This window comes from Mandrillus leucophaeus, unplaced genomic scaffold, assembly GCF_000951045.1.
Source record: "Mandrillus leucophaeus isolate KB7577 unplaced genomic scaffold, Mleu.le_1.0 Scaffold245, whole genome shotgun sequence".
In the NCBI taxonomy this organism is placed as follows: Eukaryota; Metazoa; Chordata; class Mammalia; order Primates; family Cercopithecidae; genus Mandrillus; species Mandrillus leucophaeus.
The window spans coordinates 2,176,247-2,184,191 of NW_012102532.1; positions in this window are offsets into that span (position 1 = coordinate 2,176,247).

Below are 7,945 nucleotides of genomic sequence, written 5' to 3' on the forward strand. Positions count from 1 at the left end.
TGCTAGGATTACAGGTGTGAGCCACTGTACCTGGGCCTTTTTTTTTTTTTTTCTTTTTAGATGGAGTCTTGCTCCTGTCTTGAAGGCTGGAGTGCAGTGGTATAATCTCGGCTCACTGCAACCTCTGTCTCCTGGGTTCAAGTGATTCTCCTGCTTTAGCCTTCCAAGTAGCTGGGATTGCAGGTGCCCTCCACCACACCCTGCTAATTTTGTTTTTGTTCTTATTTTTGTGCAATTGGTTGTCAGCCCATTTTACACATTTTTCTAGAATTGGCCATTTCTCCAAGAAGCATTGGTTACTTTTAGCAAGGAAGAATATTTAGAGATCAAATCTGATCGCTGGTGTTGCTATAATTAAGGGTAGTTGTAGATACTGACTTTATGTGCAGACAATTGGAAAGTCAGAAAAATCTCAGAAGTCTTTCTGTGACTTCTCCTCACACATTATCCAAAATTGACAGAAGCCCGTGGTTAAACTAACAATTTGGCAAAGCAAATGAGATCATTACAATTTGTCTCCCACAACTGGGTATAGTGGCATACATCTGTAATCCCAGTATTTTGGGGGGCCGAGGCTGAAGGATCACTTGAGGCCAGGAGTTTGACACCAGCCTGGTCAACATAGTAAAACTCCCTGTCTACAGAAAAATTTTAAAAATTAGCCAGGTGTGATGGTGCGTGCCTTTGGTCCTAGCCAGTCAGGAGGCTAAGGCTAGAGGATTGCCCGAGCACAGGAGTTTGAGGCTGCAATGAGCTATGATTGTACCACTGCACTCCAGCCAGCCTGAGTGACAGAGGGAGACCCTGTCTCTAAAAAAATAGTAATAAAATAAAAAGATTTACCTCCAAAGTAAAAGACATGGCCTTCAGAAGAAGTTAAGAGAATTGTATGTGAATGGAAAACTAGCAGTTTCTGCTACGTAGCAACCAGTGTATATCTGCTCTAGCACAACTACCACTAAATCAATTTTACAAGGTAGAGCGTCCAGGAATACTACCAAATATATATAGAAACTGCATATTTGATTAAGAATTCTAGTTTAGATCACTATATTATTAGTTAGAAAAACAGGCCGGGAACAGTGGCTCACGCCTATAATCCCAGCACTTTGGGAGGCTGAGGTGGGCAGATCATGAGGTCAGGAGTTCAAGACCAGCCTGGCCAACATGGAGAAACCCTGTCTCTATTAAAAATACAAAAATTAGCCAGGCGTGGTGGTGGACACCTGTAATCCCAGCTACTTGGGAGGCTGAGGCAGGAGAATCGCTTCAACCCGGGAGGTAGAGATTGCAGTGAGCAGAAATCATACCACTACATTCCAGCCTAGGTGACAGAGCAGGGCTCTGTCTCAAAAAAAAAAAAAGGAAAAACAAGGCACAAAACCATAGGAATGATTTATTCTATTTGAATTAAAAAATACAAGCCACATAGATACAAACATTTTCTGGGAGGATAAAAATACGCCCCAAATTTACATTTCAGATGAATAGATAAATAATACATTATTTAGGAAATAGAAGTAACAATTCTCAGTTTGGGGGAAAGTTGATAGAGTCCTACTTCATTCTGGGTTACATGAAAGCTGGGTGCCATGGCTCACACCTGTAGTGCCAGCAATTTGCGAGGCTGAGGTGGGAAGATCACTTGAGCCCAGGAGTTCTAGACAAGGCTGGGCAACATAGCAAATTCCCATCTCTACAAAAAATAAAACAAATTAGCTGGACACGGTGGCACTTGCCTGTAGTCCCAGCTGCTTGGGAAGCTGAGGAGGGAGAATCAGTTGAGCCTGATGGTTGAGGCTGCAGCGAGCTGTGATTGTGCCACTGCACTCCAGCCTGAGCGACAGAGGAAGACCCTGTCTCAAAAAACAAACAAAAATAGGCTGTGCGAGGTTGCTCATACCTGTAGTCCCAGTATTTTGGCAGGCCGAGGTGGGTGGATCACTTGAGGCCAGAAGTTCAAGACCAGCCTGGCCAACATGGCAAAATCCCTTCTCTACAAAAAAATACAAAAATTAGCCGGGCATGGTGGTGCATGCCTGTAGTCTCAGCTATTCGGGAGGCTGAGTCAGGAGAATCACTTGGTTGAACCCAGGAGGCAGAGGCTGCAATCAGCTGAGATCATGCCACTGCATTCCAGCCCGGGAGACAGGTGAAAAACTCAGAGTCCAAATAAAAAAAAAAAAAAAAAAAACCAAAAAGAAAATACACACATTAAAATCCCAGCTCCACCATTATGACCTTGGGCAAATTATTTTGCAGCCTTTCAGGTATTCCCTTTTGTGTAAATAGAAATAATACTTGAAGTGATTTCTGTCATCTAATATGTATTTTGTCTAGCTCACAGAATATGTGCAACTAATGTCAGTTACCTGCATGGAAATGTTAAACGTGATCATCCTTTGATACACCCCCAGGAATGTATGCCAAGGCATTAATTTGACTATGCCAAAGCATTAATCAAACAACCACATAAAGATACTCATTACAGCACTGTCGGTAATAGCTAAAAAATGTTTTATTTTTATTTTTATTTATTTATTTTTTGAGGTGAAGTTTCAATCTGTCGCCAGGCTGGAGTGCAGTGGCGCGATCTCGGCTCACTGTAACCTCCACCTCCCGGGTTCAAGCAATTCTCCTGCCTCAGCTTTGCTAGTAGCTGGGACTACAGTTGAGCACCACCAAGCCCAGCTAATTTTTGTATTTTTAGTAGAGACGGGTTTTCACTATGTTGGCCAGGATGGTCTCGATCTCTTGACCTCGTGAATTGCCCACTTCGGCCTCCCAAAGTGCTGGAATCATAGGTGTGAGCCACCGCGCCCGGCCAAAAAATTTTTTAAAAATCTAAATGTCTATCAATAGGACTTTCCTTAAATGTGTTCTGATACACTGGAGTACTTATGTAGCCTAAAAAACAAAAAAGATGGCCGAGTGCAGTGGCTCACGCCTGTCATCCCAGCACTTTGGGAATCAGAGACTGGTGGAACACAAAGTCAGGAGTTTGAGACCAGCCTGACCAACATGGCGAAACCCCGTCTCTACTAAAAATACAAAAATAAGCCCAGCATGCTGACGAGTGCCTGTATCTCAGCTACTTGGCAGGCTGAGGCAGGAAAATTGCTTGAACCCGGGAGGCAGAGGTTGCAGTGAGCTGAGATCGCGCCACTGCACTCCAGCCTGGGCAACATAGTGAGAGCCTGTCTCAAAAAAAGGAAACAAAACAAAAACAAAAAGGATGAGGCAGATTTAAATGTATAGGAAAATTTCATTATTAAGGTAGAAAAGCAGATTCATTTATAGGTTAAGGTGATCCCATTCATGTCATATATGGGGATAAATTAAGTGTGGAAAGATGGATACAGATATAGAAATGAAAGTAATAGTTATCTCTAGGAAATAAAATTAGGCATTTTTTGCTTTTTCTCTATTTTTAGAACATATCAGACAAAAATAATATATATATCTATTTGGAAAGCATAAGAGTAGCCTCTATGGAAATAAATAATTGCTAGTAAAAGAAACATTTCCATGAACATTTCTGAAATATGAAAATAACTCAAGTACTTGTACTATTACCTTTAGGCAAGCTAGAATACTGGAACTCTTGCTTTTGAAACAGATTAGACTGTCTTTGGGCAAAGCCGTAAGTCAATGTCAAGCTCACTTAGAGAGTCACACCCCCCTCTAGTGGTCTATCATGGCGCTGGGCTCACCAATCTCCCAGCTGTTTTACAATGTTAGGGAACTTTCCTTAACCATCACGTGTTCAGGGGCAAGGGAATGGATGCCCAGACATATTCTTCAATTACATGTGGTTCAAGATAGAAATCAATTGACAATGATGGATTGACAATGATGGGTCAGATATACTCAGATGTACTTGATGAAGTAGGAGGTCCACTAGATGGAATAAACTGGAGGCCCTATGGGAAAAAAAATAGATTGAAAACCTTAGCAGAATAAGTGACACTGCTTTTACAAGTGATTCATAGTGGTTATAAACCAAGCCAGGAGGCAGACATAGAAATGGTCTTGGAAGAATGTGTTTAGGTATTGTAATGAAGATACAAATTTGCTGAGGACATTGAAAAAAAGAAATCTGTTGCTGTGGAGTTTAAAAGTATATCAGACTCTTTTTTTTTTTTTTTTTTGAGACAGAGTCTTGCTCTGTCATCGAGGCTGGAGTGCAATGGTGTGATCTTGGCTCACTGCAACCTCCGCCTCCTGGGTTCAAGTGATTCTCTTGCCTCGGCCTCCTGAGTAGCTGGGAAGTAGCTGGGATTACAGGCGCCGCCACCGCGCCCAGCTAATTTTTAATTTTTGTATTTTTAGTAGAGACGGGGTTTCACCATGTTGACCAGGATGGTCTCCATCTCCTGATCTTGTGATCCGCCCACCTCGGCCTCCCAAAGTGCTGGGATTACAGGTGTAAGCCACTGCGCCCGGCCTCTCTTTCTCTTTCGTCACCTATTTAGCTTTAGAAAATTGGGTAGCAAGCCCACAGGTGTGTATGAACAGGGCCACGGTTGAATGAAGACAACAGAAGACAAGCTGAACAGAATGTCGGAGTCATAGGATTGGCTTCAGCTTCCCTCACAGTTTACAAGAGATCCTTGTGGAGATTTCATGGTCAAGGTCATGTGTTAGCTGAGGAAAATTCAGAATTTGTTAGAATCAGAACATCTAGCACAGCTATAGTATGGGACAGGTGTGGGGCATCCAGCAAGATGGCACCAAGGAGGTAGGCTTGTGGGATCTACCGCCAGTCTTTAGGAGTAGTTCACAGCCCGACACTTGTGGGGGTGATGTGAGCTAGTCATTTTGGATTGAAAGCTTGATGTTGTAAATATTACGTTGTGGAAATTCTGGATTCTCTTGTGTTCTTCTGCGCACTTTGTATTTTTGCTCTAGTAGGCAAAAACATGATCATCCCAGCAATGAGCAAGAGCTGATCTGTCTATCCTGATCTAGGGTCTTCATCTGCTGCTTTTTGGCCTGAAGACTTACCTGTGCTTGCAAAATTCACTGGTCAGTCAGGAATTTGGGCAGAAAATATGATCAGACTTTCAGGAATGACTTTCTCTATGGTTTTTTCCCCCCCATTTTTAGTTGTTTTTGGTAGGATTCACTCATAATTTTTTTTTTTGAGATGGAGTCTCACTCTGTTGCCCAGGCTGGAGTGCAGTGGCGCGATCTCGGCTCACTGCAAGCTCTACCTCCTGGGTTCACGCTATTCTCCTGCCTCAGCCTCCCAAGTAGCTGGGACTACAGGCGCCCGCCACCACGCCTGGCCCAATTTTTTTTTTTTTTTTTTTTTTTTTTAGTAGAGACGGAGTTTCACTGTGTTAGCCAGGATGGTCTTGGTCTCCTGACCTCATGATCCACCCACCTTGGCCTCCCAAAGTGCTGGGATTACAGGCATGAGCCACCATGTCCAGCCAATTCACTGCTAATTTCAAATTGCTCTGTTGGTCTTGGGCACTTCCAGCCATAAAATTTCAGCTTTCAGCAGATGGCCCTGGGTTAACATTCCCCAGCACCATCATCAAAAAAGAAAAAAAATCAAATAATAGATTTCAGTTTTTTGTCACCTGAGCTGTGGAAGAGTAAGGAATACATTCAGTTTTTAAATCATTTTATTTTTAACGTTACTTATTTTTATTACTTTTTTTCAGTTTACATTTGCATGAGCATTTAAATATTTTTTCTGTCTTTCTTTCTTTTTTTTTTTTGAGACAGGGTCTGGCTCTGTCACCCAGGCTGGAGTGCAGTGACTTGATCATAGCTGACTCCAGCCTCGAACTCCTGGGCTCAAGTGATCCTCCCGCCTCAGCCTCTCCAGTGGCTAGAATTACAGACATGCACCACCACACCTTGCTAATTGTTTTTATGAAATAAAATTTTTTTTAAAATTTATTTTTGTAGAGACTGGAGTCTTGCTATGTTGTCCAGGCTGGCCTTGAACTCCTGGCCTCAAGCTATTGTTCTGCCCTGGCCTTCCAAAGAGCTGGGATTATAGGCATGAGCTACATGAATCAGTCCAAACTTAGTCTACTCTTTTTTTTTCTTCTCCCAGGCTGGGGTACATTGGTGCTATCATAGTTCACTGCAGCCTCCAACTCCTGGGTTCAAGTGATCCTCCCACCTCAGCCTCCCGAGTAGCTGGGATTATAGGTGTGCACCACCACGCCCAGCTAATTTTTTTTTTTGAGATGGAGTCTCGAACTGTTGCCCAGACTGGAGTGCAATGGCGTGATCTTGGCTCACTGCAACCTCTGCCTTCCAGGTTCAAGCAATTCTCCTGCCTCAGCCTACCAAGTAGCTGGGATTACAGGCGCATGCCACCGCACTCTGCTAATTTTTGTGTTTTTAGTAGAGATGAGGTTTTTCCATGTTAGCTAGGCTGCTCTAGAACTCCTGGTCACAAGTGATCCATCCACCTTGGCCTCTGAAAGTGCTGGGATTACAGGTGCGAGCCACTACTCCTGGCCTGACTGTAGGATTTATGAGGCTTTACCCTGTCTAAATTTATGGGTTTCTGCTCCTACCAGGAAGGTCCTACTCTTTCCCTGCTTTTCTCAGTGTTCCTAGCTTTCAATAATTAAAAAAACAATTGGCCAGGCGCGGTGGCTCACGCCTGTAATCCCAGCACTTTGGGAGGTCAAGGCAGGCAGATCACCTGCAGTCAGGAGTTCAAGACCAGCCTGGCCAACATGGTGAAACCCCATCTCTACAAAACTACAAAAAGTAGCCAGGCATGACAGTAGGTGCCTGTAATCCCAGCTACTGGGAAGGCTGAGGCGGGAGAATCACTTGATCCTGGAAGACTGAAGTTGCAGTGAGCCGAGATCACGCCATTGCACTCCAGCCTGGGCGACTGAGAGAGACTCCATCTCAAATAATTAATTAATCAATTAAAAGAAAACAATTGTAATGTGAAGGGCTTGGTGACTTGAACCTGTAGTCCTAGCTACTCAGGAGGCTGAAGCCGGACAATTGCTTGAGTCTAGGAGTATAGCCCAGGCAATATAGTGATATCCTGTTCCCCTCTCCTATAAAAAACAATTATAATCCTTGGGAAGACAAATTTATAGCATAATACTTTTTTTTTTTTTTTTTTTTTGGAGACTGGGACCCTGTCACCCAGGCTGGAGTGCAGTGGTACGATCTTGGCTCGTTGTAGACTCGATCTCCTGGACTCAGGTAAAATTCTCCCACCTCAACCTCCCAAGTATCTGGGAATACAGGCATGTGCCACCATGCGTGGCTTGTTTTCTTTTGTTTTTCGAGATGGAGTCTTCCTCTGTAGCCCAGGCTGAAGAGAAATGGCAGGATCTCAGCTCACTGCAAACTCCACCTCCCAGGTTCAAGCAATTTTCCAGCCGCAGCCTCCTGAGTAACTGGGATTACAGGTACCCGCCACCATGCCTGGCTAATTTTTGTACTTTTGGTAGGACAGGGTTTCGCCATGTTGACCAGGCTGGCAGTGAACTCCTGACCTCAGACGATGTGCCCGTCTAGGCTTACTAAAGTGCTGGGATTACAGGCATGAGCTACCACATCCAGCCAACCTGGCTTGTTTTTGTGTCTTTAGTAGAGACGGGTTTTGCCATGTTGGCCAGGCTGGTCTTGAACTTCTGGGCTCAAGTGATTCTCCCAACTTGGCTTCCCGAAGTGCTGAGATTACAGACATGAGCCACCATGCCGGGCCAGCATAATAGACACTAATGGCTTAGTATGTAAGTGTGGATTTCTATATCCACAGAGAGGGAATGAGGAAAGGAAATCAGATCCTCCATAATCAGAAACACTCAGCAACTTGTTTTCAGTTTTAAAACAAAGGCCGGGCGTAGTGGCTCACGCCTGTAATCCCAGCACTTTGGGAGGCTGAGGTGGGCAAATCATGAGGTCAGGAGATCCAGACCATCCTGGCTAACACGGTGAA